General features: G+C 43.7%; 1 long non-coding RNA gene across 11 annotated transcripts in view; it reads left to right on the top strand.

Annotated features, from left to right (window-relative positions):
* Positions 1–12,258, top strand: part of LOC307181459 — a 1,863,373-nt gene that overhangs the window by 743,352 nt on the left and 1,107,763 nt on the right. For all 11 annotated transcript variants that reach the window (XR_013826807.1, XR_013826808.1, XR_013826809.1 and 8 more), the window contains one exon: positions 479–564. This is a non-coding gene — a long non-coding RNA (uncharacterized lncRNA). The remainder of the gene's footprint in view (positions 1–478; positions 565–12,258) is intronic.

Raw genomic sequence — 12,258 nt, 5'->3', positions numbered from 1 at the left:
CTGAAGGAAGAATACCTTAAACCTGGAGAGTTGAGACCCGTGTAATGGGTACCATGCAATATGACTTCAAAGGGTCTTCATTTGCTCACCGAACCTCTCCAATCCTATCACTGCTGCGTTTATGCCCCTGTACACATGCTTGATTCTCTTTCGGAGACCTAGCAATCCATAGGTTTTAAGATACTTACTAGTCAGGTACATTCTTAGGCGTTTAATATGGGGTGTTGAGTCCATTTCCTTGAGCAAGGAGTAGCTCTTGTCTATTCCATATTTGGCTTAAGGAACTTTATCTGTGCTCATTTCAATCTCTGGTTTTATGCAGCACCCCAACTCACCTTTACCCTTAAGCAAGCATAAGTTGGTTTTCTAAATTTGAGACCCTGTTCTGTTCTGTAATTCAGTTCCTGTGTAGCCAAGTTTACATTCCGTGTATTACTGATATCTTATGATGTTTCTTTTTCTGTGTGACTTACTTCAGTTAGAATCATCATACCTGAATCCACTCATTGTGCTGCTAAGGGCCTGATGACACAGATTTCATTGCTGAGTGATATTGCTTTTTAAGTAAATACCACAACTTCTTTATCCATTTTTCACTTTCTGCGATGTTGAACTTGTACTGTAAACGAGGTTCTTGTAAACAGAGCCGTTCCAAACTTTGGGGTGGCTGTGTCTTTTTGATTTTAATTTCCCTAAGCTATAGGACCATAAGTGGCAGTGCCCTAGGCTCTGTTGCTTTGTTTTTTAGATGTTTCAGGAAACACCATACACTTCTCCCGAGTGTCTGTTGGCAATTTACATCCCGCCCATCAGCATAACAAGGCTCCCAGTTCTCCATGGCCTGTCCTGCCTTTCTGGATTTTACACTTTTTTCAGATGGCCCTTTTGACCGGGGGGAAGTGAGACTTCATTGTAGTGCAGATTTCCTTTGCAAGCTTGCTTGGTTGGCCAAAAAGGGCGTATGCGTTTTTTCCTGAATATATTCAGGAAAAAACGCATACGCCCTTTTTGGCCAAGTGCATCATTGTGGACGTTCTGCCTCTTTTCCTATGCTTTCAATGCAATTCCAGTCTACCTCCTGAAATCGGTTTCCTGCAATTCTGCCCCGTTTTCAAGTCCTCTTGGCAGCCTTACTTCAGTCTATTTTTGGACGATAGCTGTCATTTTTAACTCTGCAGGTTTGTGAGTTACAGTGCCCATGAGCTCCTTTCTTCAACTCGCTTTCTTGTGACCTGGCCGCAACACCGCAGGATGGCTTCAGGCCCTAATCTGGTTCCGGCCCGGCACACTGAGCCTTTCGTTAATTCCTCTTCCTGGTGGGAAATGAGAGTTAAATTTGCCCGTCCAGACACCTCCAGCTAGCCTCTCATTGGTTCTCGCTATTCCTGTTCATCTTCCGCAGAAATTGCAAACTGGGCCAAACAGGAGGTTAAAGGGACTGACTCTCCAAGTGGGGAGAGTGTTAGTAAAGCGTCTGGAATGTTGCACCCGAGTACCAGGGGAGGAAAACTGAGACATATTTGAACACATCTCCCGATCACATGGTTGATCATACTCTAGGTTCCACATGCATGTTTTAGCTGAAGGAAGAATACCTTAAACCTGGGTACTTGAAACCCGTGGAATGGGTACCATGCAATATGACTTCAAAGGGTCTTCATTTGCTCACCGAACCTCTCCAATCCTATCACTGCTGCGTTTATGCCCCTGTACACATGCTTGATTCTCTTTCGGAGACATAGCAATCCATAGGTTTTAAGATACTTACTAGTCAGGTACATTCTTAGGCGTTTAATATGGGGTGTTGAGTCCATTTCGTTGAGCAAGGAGTAGCTCTTGTCTATTCCATATTTGGCTTAAGGAAATTTATCTGTGCTCATTTCAATCTCCGGTTTTATGCAGCACCCCAACTCACCTTTACCCTTAAGCAAGAATAAGTTGGTTTTCTAAATTTGAGACCCTGTTCTGTTCTGTAATTCAGTTCCTGTGTAGCCAAGTTTACATTCCGTGTATTACTGATATCTTATGATGTTTCTTTTTCTGTGTGACTTATTTCAGTTAGAATCATCATACCTGAATCCACTCATTGTGCTGCTAAGGGCCTGATGACACAGATTTCATTGCTGAGTGATATTGCTTTGTAAGTAAATACCTAACTTCTTTATCCATTTTTCACTTTCTGCGATGTTGAACTTGTACTGTAAACGAGGTTCTTGTAAACAGAGGCGTCCCAAACTTTGGGGTGGCTGTGTCTTTTTGATTTTATTTTCCCTAAGCTATAGGACCATAAGTGGAAGTGCCCTAGGCTCTGTTGCTTTGTTTTTTAGATGTTTCAGGAAACACCATACACTTCTCCCGAGTGGTTGTTGGCAATTTACATCCCGCCCATCAGCATAACAAGGCTCCCAGTTCTCCATGGCCTGTCCTGCCTTTCTGGATTTTACACTTTTTTCAGATGGCCCTTTTGACCGGGGGGAAGTGAGACTTCATTGTAGTGCAGATTTCCTTTGTAAGCTTGCTTGGTTGGCCAAAAAGGGCGTATGCGTTTTTTCCTGAATATATTCAGGAAAAAATGCATACGCCCTTTTTGGCCAAGTGCATCATTGTGGACATTCTGCCTCTTTTCCTATGCTTTCAATGCAATTCCAGTCTACCTCCTGAAATCGGTTTCCTGCAATTCTGCCCCGCTTTCAAGTCCTCTTGGCAGCCTTACTTCAGTCTATTTTTGGACGATAGCTGTCATTTATAACTCTGCAGGTTTGTGAATTACAGTGCCCCTGAGCTCCTTTCTTCAACTCGGTTTCTTTTGAGCTGGCCGCAACACCGCAGGATGGCTTCAGGCCCTAATCTGGTTCCAGTACGGCACGCTGAGCCTTTGGTTATTTCCTCTTCCTGTTGGGAAATGAGAGTTAAATTTGCCCGTCCAGACACCTCCAGCTAGCCTCTCATTGGTTCTCGCTATTCCTGTTCATCTTCCGCAGAAATTGCAAACTGTGCCAAACAGGAGGTTAAAGGCGCTGACTCTCCAAGTGGGGAGAATGTTAGTAAAGCGTCTGGAATGTTGCACCCGAGTACCAGGGGAGGAAAACTGAGACATATTTGAACACGTCTCCCGATCACATGGTTGATCATACTCTGGGTTCCACATGCACGTTTTAGCTGAAGGAAGAATACCTAAAACCTGGGTAGTTGAAACCCGTGGAATGGGTACCATGCAATATGACTTCAAAGGGTCTTCATTTGCTCACCGAACCTCTCCAATCCTATCACTCCTGCGTTTATGCCCCTGTACACATGCTTGATTCTTTTTCGGATACATAGCAATCCATAGGTTTTAAGATACTTACTAGTCAGGTACATTCTTAGGCGTTTAATATGCGGTGTTGAGTCCATTTCGTTGAGCAAGGAGTAGCTCTTGTCTATTCCATATTTGGCTTAAGGAACTTTATCTGTGCTCATTTCAATCTCTGGTTTTATGCAGCAACCCAACTCACCTTTCCCCTTAAGCAAGCATAAGTTGGTTTTCTAAATTTGAGAACCTGTTCTGTTTTGGAATTCAGTTCCTGTGTAGCCAAGTTTACATTCCGTGTATTAGTGATATCTTATGATGTTTCTTTTTCTGTGTGACTTATTTCAGTTAGAATCATCGTACCTGAATCCACTCATTATGCTGCAACGGGCCTGATGACATAGATTTCATTGCTGAGTGATACTGCATTGTACATAAGTACCACAAGTTCTTTATCCATTTTTCACTTTCTGCGATGTTGAACTTGTACTGTAAACGAGGTTCTTGTAAACAGAGGCGTCCCAAACTTTGGGGTGGCTGTGTCTTTTTGATTTTAATTTCCCTAAGCTATAGGACCATAAGTGGCAGTGCCCTAGGCTCTGTTGCTTTGTTTTTTAGATGTTTCAGGAAACACCATACACTTCTCCCGAGTGGTTGTTGGCAATTTACATCCCGCCCATCAGCATAACAAGGCTCCCAGTTCTCCATGGCCTGTCCTGCCTTTCTGGATTTTACACTTTTTTCAGATGTCCCTTTTGACCGGGGGGAAGTGAGACTTCATTGTAGTGCAGATTTCCTTTGCAAGCTTGCTTGGTTGGCCAAAAAGGGCGTATGCGTTTTTTCCTGAATATATTCAGGAAAAAACGCATACGCCCTTTTTGGCCAAGTGCATCATTGTGGACGATCGGCCTCTTTTCCTATGCTTTCAATGCAATTCCAGTCTACCTCCTGAAATCGGTTTCCTGCAATTCTGCCCCGCTTTCAAGTCCTCTTGGCAGCCTCACTTCAGTCTATTTTTGGACGATAGCTGTCATTTATAACTCTGCAGGTTTGTGAATTACAGTGCCCCTGAGCTCCTTTCTTCAACTCGCTTTCTTGTGACCTGGACGCAACACCGCAGGATGGCTTCAGGCCCTAATCTGGTTCCGGTACGGCACGCTGAGCCTTTGATTATTTCCTCTTCCTGGTGGGAAATGAGAGTTAAACTTGCCCGTCCAGACACCTCCAGCTAGCCTCTCATTGGTTCTCGCTATTCCTGTTCATCTTCCGCAGAAATTGCAAACTGGGCCAAACAGGAGGTTAAAGGTGCTGACTCTCCAAGTGGGGGAGTGTTAGTAAAGCGTCTGGAATGTTGCACCTGAGTACCAGGGGAGGAAAACTGAGACATATTTGAACACGTCTCCCGTTCACATGGTTGATCATACTTGGGTTCCACATGCATGTTTTAGCTGAAGGAAGAATACCTTAAACCTGGAGAGTTGAGACGCGTGTAATGGGTACCATGCAATATGACTTCAAAGGGTCTTCATTTGCTCACCGAACCTCTCCAATCCTATCACTGCTGCGTTTATGCCCCTGTACACATGCTTGATTCTCTTTTGGAGACATAGCAATCCATAGGTTTTACCATACTTACTAGTCAGGTACATTCTTAGGCGTTTAATATGCGGTGTTGAGTCCGTTTCGTTGAGCAAGAAGTAGCTCTTGTCTATTCCATATTTGACTTAAGGAACTTTATCTGTGCTCATTTCAATCTCTGGTTTTATGCAGCACCCCAACTCACCTTTACCCTTAAGCAAGCATAAGTTGGTTTTCTAAATTTGAGACCCAGTTCTGTTCTGTAATTCAGTTCCTGTGTAGCCAAGTTTACATTCCGTGTATTACTGATATCTTATGATGTTTCTTTTTCTGTGTGACTTATTTCAGTTAGAATCATCATACCTGAATCCACTCATTGTGCTGCTAAGGGCCTGATGACATAGATTTCATTGCTGAGTGATATTGCTTTGTAAGTAAATACCACAACTTCTTTATCCATTTTTCACTTTCTGCGATGTTGAACTTGTACTGTAAACGTGGTTCTTGTAAACAGAGGCGTCCCAAACTTTGGGGTGGCTGTGTCTTTTTGATTTTAATTTCCCTAAGCTATAGGACCATAAGTGGAAGTGTCCTAGGCTCTGTTGCTTTGTTTTTTAGATGTTTCAGGAAACACCATACACTTCTCCCAAGTGTCTGTTGGCAATTTACATCCCGCCCATCAGCATAACAAGGCTCCCAGTTCTCAATGGCCTGTTGCCTTTCTGGATTTTACACTTTATTCAGATGCCCCTTTTGACCGGGGGGAAGTGAGACTTCATTGTAGTGCAGATTTCCTTTGCAAGCTTGCTTGGTTGGCCAAAAAGGGCGTATGCGTTTTTTCCTGAATATATTCAGGAAAAAACGCATACGCCCTTTTTGGCCAAGTGCATCATTGTGGACGTTCTGCCTCTTTTCCTATGCTTTCAATGCAATTCCAGTCTACCTCCTGAAATCGGTTTCCTGCAATTCTGCCCCGCATTCAAGTCCTCTTGGCAGCCTTACTTCAGTCTATTTTTGGACGATAGCTGTCATTTATAACTCTGCAGGTTTGTGAATTACAGTGCCCCTGAGCTCCTTTCTTCAACTCGCTTTCTTGTGACCTGGCCGCAACACCGCAGGATGGCTTCAGGCCCTAATCTAGTTCCGGCCCTGCATGCTGAGCCTTTGGTTAATTCCTCTTCCTGTTGGGAAATGAGAGTTAAATTTGCCCGTCCAGACACCTCCAGCTAGCCTCTCATTGGTTCTCGCTATTCCTGTTCATCTTCCGCAGAAATTGCAAACTGGGCGAAACAGGAGGTTAAAGGCGCTGACTCTCCAAGTGGGGAGAGTGTTAGTAAAGCGTCTGGAATGTTGCACCCGAGTACCAGGGGAGGAAAACTGAGACATATTTGAACACGTCTCCCGATCACATGGTTGATCATACTCTAGGTTCCACATGCAATTTTTAGCTGAAGGAAGAATACCTTAAACCTGGGTAGTTGAAACCCGTGGAATGGGTACCATGCAATATGACTTCAAAGGGTCTTCATTTGCTCACCGAACCTCTCCAATCCTATCACTGCTGCGTTTATGCCCCTGTACACATGCTTGATTCTCTTTCGGAGACATAGCAATCCATAGGTTTTAAGATACTTACTAGTCAGGTACATTCTTAGGCGTTTAATATGGGGTGTTGAGTCCATTTCGTTGAGCAAGGAGTAGCTCTTGTCTATTACATATTTGGCTTAAGGAACTTTATCTGTGCTCATTTCAATCTCTGGTTTTATGCAGCACCCCAACTCACCTTTACCCTTAAGCAAGCATAAGTTGGTTTTCTAAATTTGAGACCCTGTTCTGTTCTGTAATTCAGTTCCTGTGTAGCCAAGTTTACATTCCGTGTATTACTGATATCTTATGATGTTTCTTTTTCTGTGTGACTTATTTCAGTTAGAATCATCATACCTGAATCCACTCATTGTGCTGCTAAGGGCCTGATGACACAGATTTCATTGCTGAGTGATATTGCTTTGTAAGTAAATACCACAACTTCTTTATCCATTTTTCACTTTCTGCGATGTTGAACTTGTACTGTAAACGAGGTTCTTGTAAACAGAGCCGTTCCAAACTTTGGGGTGGCTGTGTCTTTTTGATTTTAATTTCCCTAAGCTATAGGACCATAAGTGGAAGTGCCCTAGGTTCTGTTGCTTTGTTTTTTAGATGTTTCAGGAAACACCATACACTTCTCCCGAGTGGTTGTTGGCAATTTACATCCTGCCCATCAGCATAACAAGGCTCCCAGTTCTCCATGGCCTGTCCTGCCTTTCTGGATTTTACACTTTTTTCAGATGGCCCTTTTGACCGGGGGGAAGTGAGACTTCATTGTAGTGCAGATTTCCTTTGCAAGCTTGCTTGGTTGGCCAAAAAGGGCGTATGCGTTTTTTCCTGAATATATTCAGGAAAAAACGCATACGCCCTTTTTGGCCAAGTGCATCATTGTGGACGTTCTGCCTCTTTTCCTATGCTTTCAATGCAATTCCAGTCTACCTCCTGAAATCGGTTTCCTGCAATTCTGCCCCGCATTCAAGTCCTCTTGGCAGCCTTACTTCAGTCTATTTTTGGACGATAGCTGTCATTTATAACTCTGCAGGTTTGTGAATTACAGTGCCCCTGAGCTCCTTTCTTCAACTCGCTTTCTTGTGACCTGGCCGCAACACCGCAGGATGGCTTCAGGCCCTAATCTAGTTCCGGCCCTGCATGCTGAGCCTTTGGTTAATTCCTCTTCCTGGTGGGAAATGAGAGTTAAATTTGCCCGTCCAGACACCTCCAGCTAGCCTCTCATTGGTTCTCGCTATTCCTGTTCATCTTCCGCAGAAATTGCAAACTGGGCGAAACAGGAGGTTAAAGGCGCTGACTCTCCAAGTGGGGAGAGTGTTACTAAAGCGTCTGGAATGTTGCACCCGAGTACCAGGGGAGGAAAACTGAGACATATTTGAACACGTCTCCCGATCACATGGTTGATCATACTCTAGGTTCCACATGCAATTTTTAGCTGAAGGAAGAATACCTTAAACCTGGGTAGTTGAAACCCGTGGAATGGGTACCATGCAATATGACTTCAAAGGGTCTTCATTTGCTCACCGAACCTCTCCAATCCTATCACTGCTGCGTTTATGCCCCTGTACACATGCTTGATTCTCTTTCGGAGACATAGCAATCCATAGGTTTTAAGATACTTACTAGTCAGGTACATTCTTAGGCGTTTAATATGGGGTGTTGAGTCCATTTCGTTGAGCAAGGAGTAGCTCTTGTCTATTACATATTTGGCTTAAGGAACTTTATCTGTGCTCATTTCAATCTCTGGTTTTATGCAGCACCCCAACTCACCTTTACCCTTAAGCAAGCATAAGTTGGTTTTCTAAATTTGAGACCCTGTTCTGTTCTGTAATTCAGTTCCTGTGTAGCCAAGTTTACATTCCGTGTATTACTGATATCTTATGATGTTTCTTTTTCTGTGTGACTTATTTCAGTTAGAATCATCATACCTGAATCCACTCATTGTGCTGCTAAGGGCCTGATGACACAGATTTCATTGCTGAGTGATATTGCTTTGTAAGTAAATACCACAACTTCTTTATCCATTTTTCACTTTCTGCGATGTTGAACTTGTACTGTAAACGAGGTTCTTGTAAACAGAGCCGTTCCAAACTTTGGGGTGGCTGTGTCTTTTTGATTTTAATTTCCCTAAGCTATAGGACCATAAGTGGAAGTGCCCTAGGTTCTGTTGCTTTGTTTTTTAGATGTTTCAGGAAACACCATACACTTCTCCCGAGTGGTTGTTGGCAATTTACATCCTGCCCATCAGCATAACAAGGCTCCCAGTTCTCCATGGCCTGTCCTGCCTTTCTGGATTTTACACTTTTTTCAGATGGCCCTTTTGACCGGGGGGAAGTGAGACTTCATTGTAGTGCAGATTTCCTTTGCAAGCTTGCTTGGTTGGCCAAAAAGGGCGTATGCGTTTTTTCCTGAATATATTCAGGAAAAAACGCATACGCCCTTTTTGGCCAAGTGCATCATTGTGGACGTTCTGCCTCTTTTCCTATGCTTTCAATGCAATTCCAGTCTACCTCCTGAAATCGGTTTCCTGCAATTCTGCCCCGCTTTCAAGTCCTCTTGGCAGCCTTACTTCAGTCTATTTTTGGACGATAGCTGTCATTTATAACTCTGCAGGTTTGTGAATTACAGTGCCCCTGAGCTCCTTTCTTCAACTCGGTTTCTTTTGAGCTGGCCGCAACACCGCAGGATGGCTTCAGGCCCTAATCTGGTTCCGGAACGGCACGCTGAGCCTTTGGTTATTTCCTCTTCCTGTTGGGAAATGAGAGTTAAATTTGCCCGTCCAGACACCTCCAGGTAGCCTCTCATTGGTTCTCGCTATTCCTGTTCATCTTCCGCAGAAATTGCAAACTGTGCCAAACAGGAGGTTAAAGGCGCTGACTCTCCAAGTGGGGAGAGTGTTAGTAAAGCGTCTGGAATGTTGCACCCGAGTACCAGGGGAGGAAAACTGAGACATATTTGAACACGTCTCCCGATCACATGGTTGATCATACTCTGGGTTCCACATGCACGTTTTAGCTGAAGGAAGAATACCTAAAACCTGGGTAGTTGAAACCCGTGGAATGGGTACCATGCAATATGACTTCAAAGGGTCTTCATTTGCTCACCGAACCTCTCCAATCCTATCACTGCTGCGTTTATGCCCCTGTACACATGCTTGATTCTTTTTCGGATACATAGCAATCCATAGGTTTTAAGATACTTACTAGTCAGGTACATTCTTAGGCATTTAATATGCGGTGTTGAGTCCATTTCGTTGAGCAAGGAGTAGCTCTTGTCTATTCCATATTTGGCTTAAGGAACTTTATCTGTGCTCATTTCAATCTCTGGTTTTATGCAGCAACCCAACTCACCTTTCCCCTTAAGCAAGCATAAGTTGGTTTTCTAAATTTGAGAACCTGTTCTGTTTTGGAATTCAGTTCCTGTGTAGCCAAGTTTACATTCCGTGTATTAGTGATATCTTATGATGTTTCTTTTTCTGTGTGACTTATTTCAGTTAGAATCATCGTACCTGAATCTACTCATTATGCTGCTAGGGGCCTGATGACATAGATTTCATTGCTGAGTGATACTGCATTGTACGTAAGTACCACAAGTTCTTTATCCATTTTTCACTTTCTGCGATGTTGAACTTGTACTGTAAACGAGGTTCTTGTAAACAGAGCCGTTCCAAACTTTGGGGTGGCTGTGTCTTTTTGATTTTAATTTCCCTAAGCTATAGGACCATAAGTGGAAGTGCCCTAGGTTCTGTTGCTTTGTTTTTTAGATGTTTCAGGAAACACCATACACTTCTCCCGAGTGTCTGTTGGCAATTTACATCCCGCCCATCAGCATAACAAGGCTCCCAGTTCTCCATGGCCTGTCCTGCCTTTCTGGATTTTACACTTTTTTCAGATGGCCCTTTTGACCGGGGGGAAGTGAGACTTCATTGTAGTGCAGATTTCCTTTGCAAGCTTGCTTGGTTGGCCAAAAAGGGCGTATGCGTTTTTTCCTGAATATATTCAGGAAAAAACGCATACGCCCTTTTTGGCCAAGTGCATCATTGTGGACGTTCTGCCTCTTTTCCTATGCTTTCAATGCAATTCCAGCCTACCTCCTGAAACCGGTTTCCTGCAATTCTGCCCCGCTTTCAAGTCCTCTTGGCAGCCTTACTTCAGTCTATTTTTGGACGATAGCTGTCATTTATAACTCTGCAGGTTTGTGAATTACAGTGCCCCTGAGCTCCTTTCTTCAACTCGCTTTCTTGTGACCTGGCCGCAACACCGCAGGATGGCTTCAGGCCCTAATCTAGTTCCGGCCCGGCATGCTGAGCCTTTGGTTAATTTCTCTTCCTGGTGGGAAATGAGAGTTAAATTTGCCCGTCCAGACACCTCCAGCTAGCCTCTCATTGGTTCTCGCTATTCCTGTTCATCTTCCGCAGAAATTGCAAACTGGGCCAAACAGGAGGTTAAAGGCGCTGACTCTCCAAGTGGGGAGAGTGTTAGTAAAGCGTCTGGAATGTTGCACCCGAGTACCAGGGGAGGAAAACTGAGACATATTTGAACACGTCTCCCGATCACATGGTTGATCATACTCTAGGTTCCACATGCATGTTTTAGCTGAAGGAAGAATACCTTAAACCTGGGTAGTTGAAACCTGTGGAATGGGTACCATGCAATATGACTTCAAAGGGTCTTCATTTGCTCACCGAACCTCTCCAATCCTATCACTGCTGCGTTTATGCCCCTGTACACATGCTTGATTCTCTTTCGGAGACATAGCAATCCATAGGTTTTAAGATACTTACTAGTCAGGTACATTCTTAGGCGTTTAATATGGGGTGTTGAGTCCATTTCGTTGAGCAAGGAGTAGCTCTTGTCTATTACATATTTGGCTTAAGGAACTTTATCTGTGCTCATTTCAATCTCTGGTTTTATGCAGCACCCCAACTCACCTTTACCCTTAAGCAAGCATAAGTTGGTTTTCTAAATTTGAGACCCTGTTCTGTTCTGTAATTCAGTTCCTGTGTAGCCAAGTTTACATTCCGTGTATTACTGATATCTTATGATGTTTCTTTTTCTGTGTGACTTATTTCAGTTAGAATCATCATACCTGAATCCACTCATTGTGCTGCTAAGGGCCTGATGACACAGATTTCATTGCTGAGTGATATTGCTTTGTAAGTAAATACCACAACTTCTTTATCCATTTTTCACTTTCTGCGATGTTGAACTTGTACTGTAAACGAGGTTCTTGTAAACAGAGCCGTTCCAAACTTTGGGGTGGCTGTGTCTTTTTGATTTTAATTTCCCTAAGCTATAGGACCATAAGTGGAAGTGCCCTAGGTTCTGTTGCTTTGTTTTTTAGATGTTTCAGGAAACACCATACACTTCTCCCGAGTGGTTGTTGGCAATTTACATCCTGCCCATCAGCATAACAAGGCTCCCAGTTCTCCATGGCCTGTCCTGCCTTTCTGGATTTTACACTTTTTTCAGATGGCCCTTTGGACCGGGGGGAAGTGAGACTTCATTGTAGTGCAGATTTCCTTTGCAAGCTTGCTTGGTTGGCCAAAAAGGGCGTATGCGTTTTTTCCTGAATATATTCAGGAAAAAACGCATACGCCCTTTTTGGCCAAGTGCATCATTGTGGACGTTCTGCCTCTTTTCCTATGCTTTCAATGCAATTCCAGTCTACCTCCTGAAATCGGTTTCCTGCAATTCTGCCCCGCTTTCAAGTTCTCTTGGCAGCCTTACTTCAGTCTATTTTTGGACGATAGCTGTCATTTATAACTCTGCAGGTTTGTGAATTACAGTGCCCCTGAG

Source organism: Stenella coeruleoalba (genome assembly GCF_951394435.1).
Source record: "Stenella coeruleoalba genome assembly, contig: scaffold_37, whole genome shotgun sequence".
Taxonomy (NCBI): Eukaryota; Metazoa; Chordata; class Mammalia; order Artiodactyla; family Delphinidae; genus Stenella; species Stenella coeruleoalba.
This window is presented reverse-complemented; position numbering and strand designations above follow the sequence as displayed.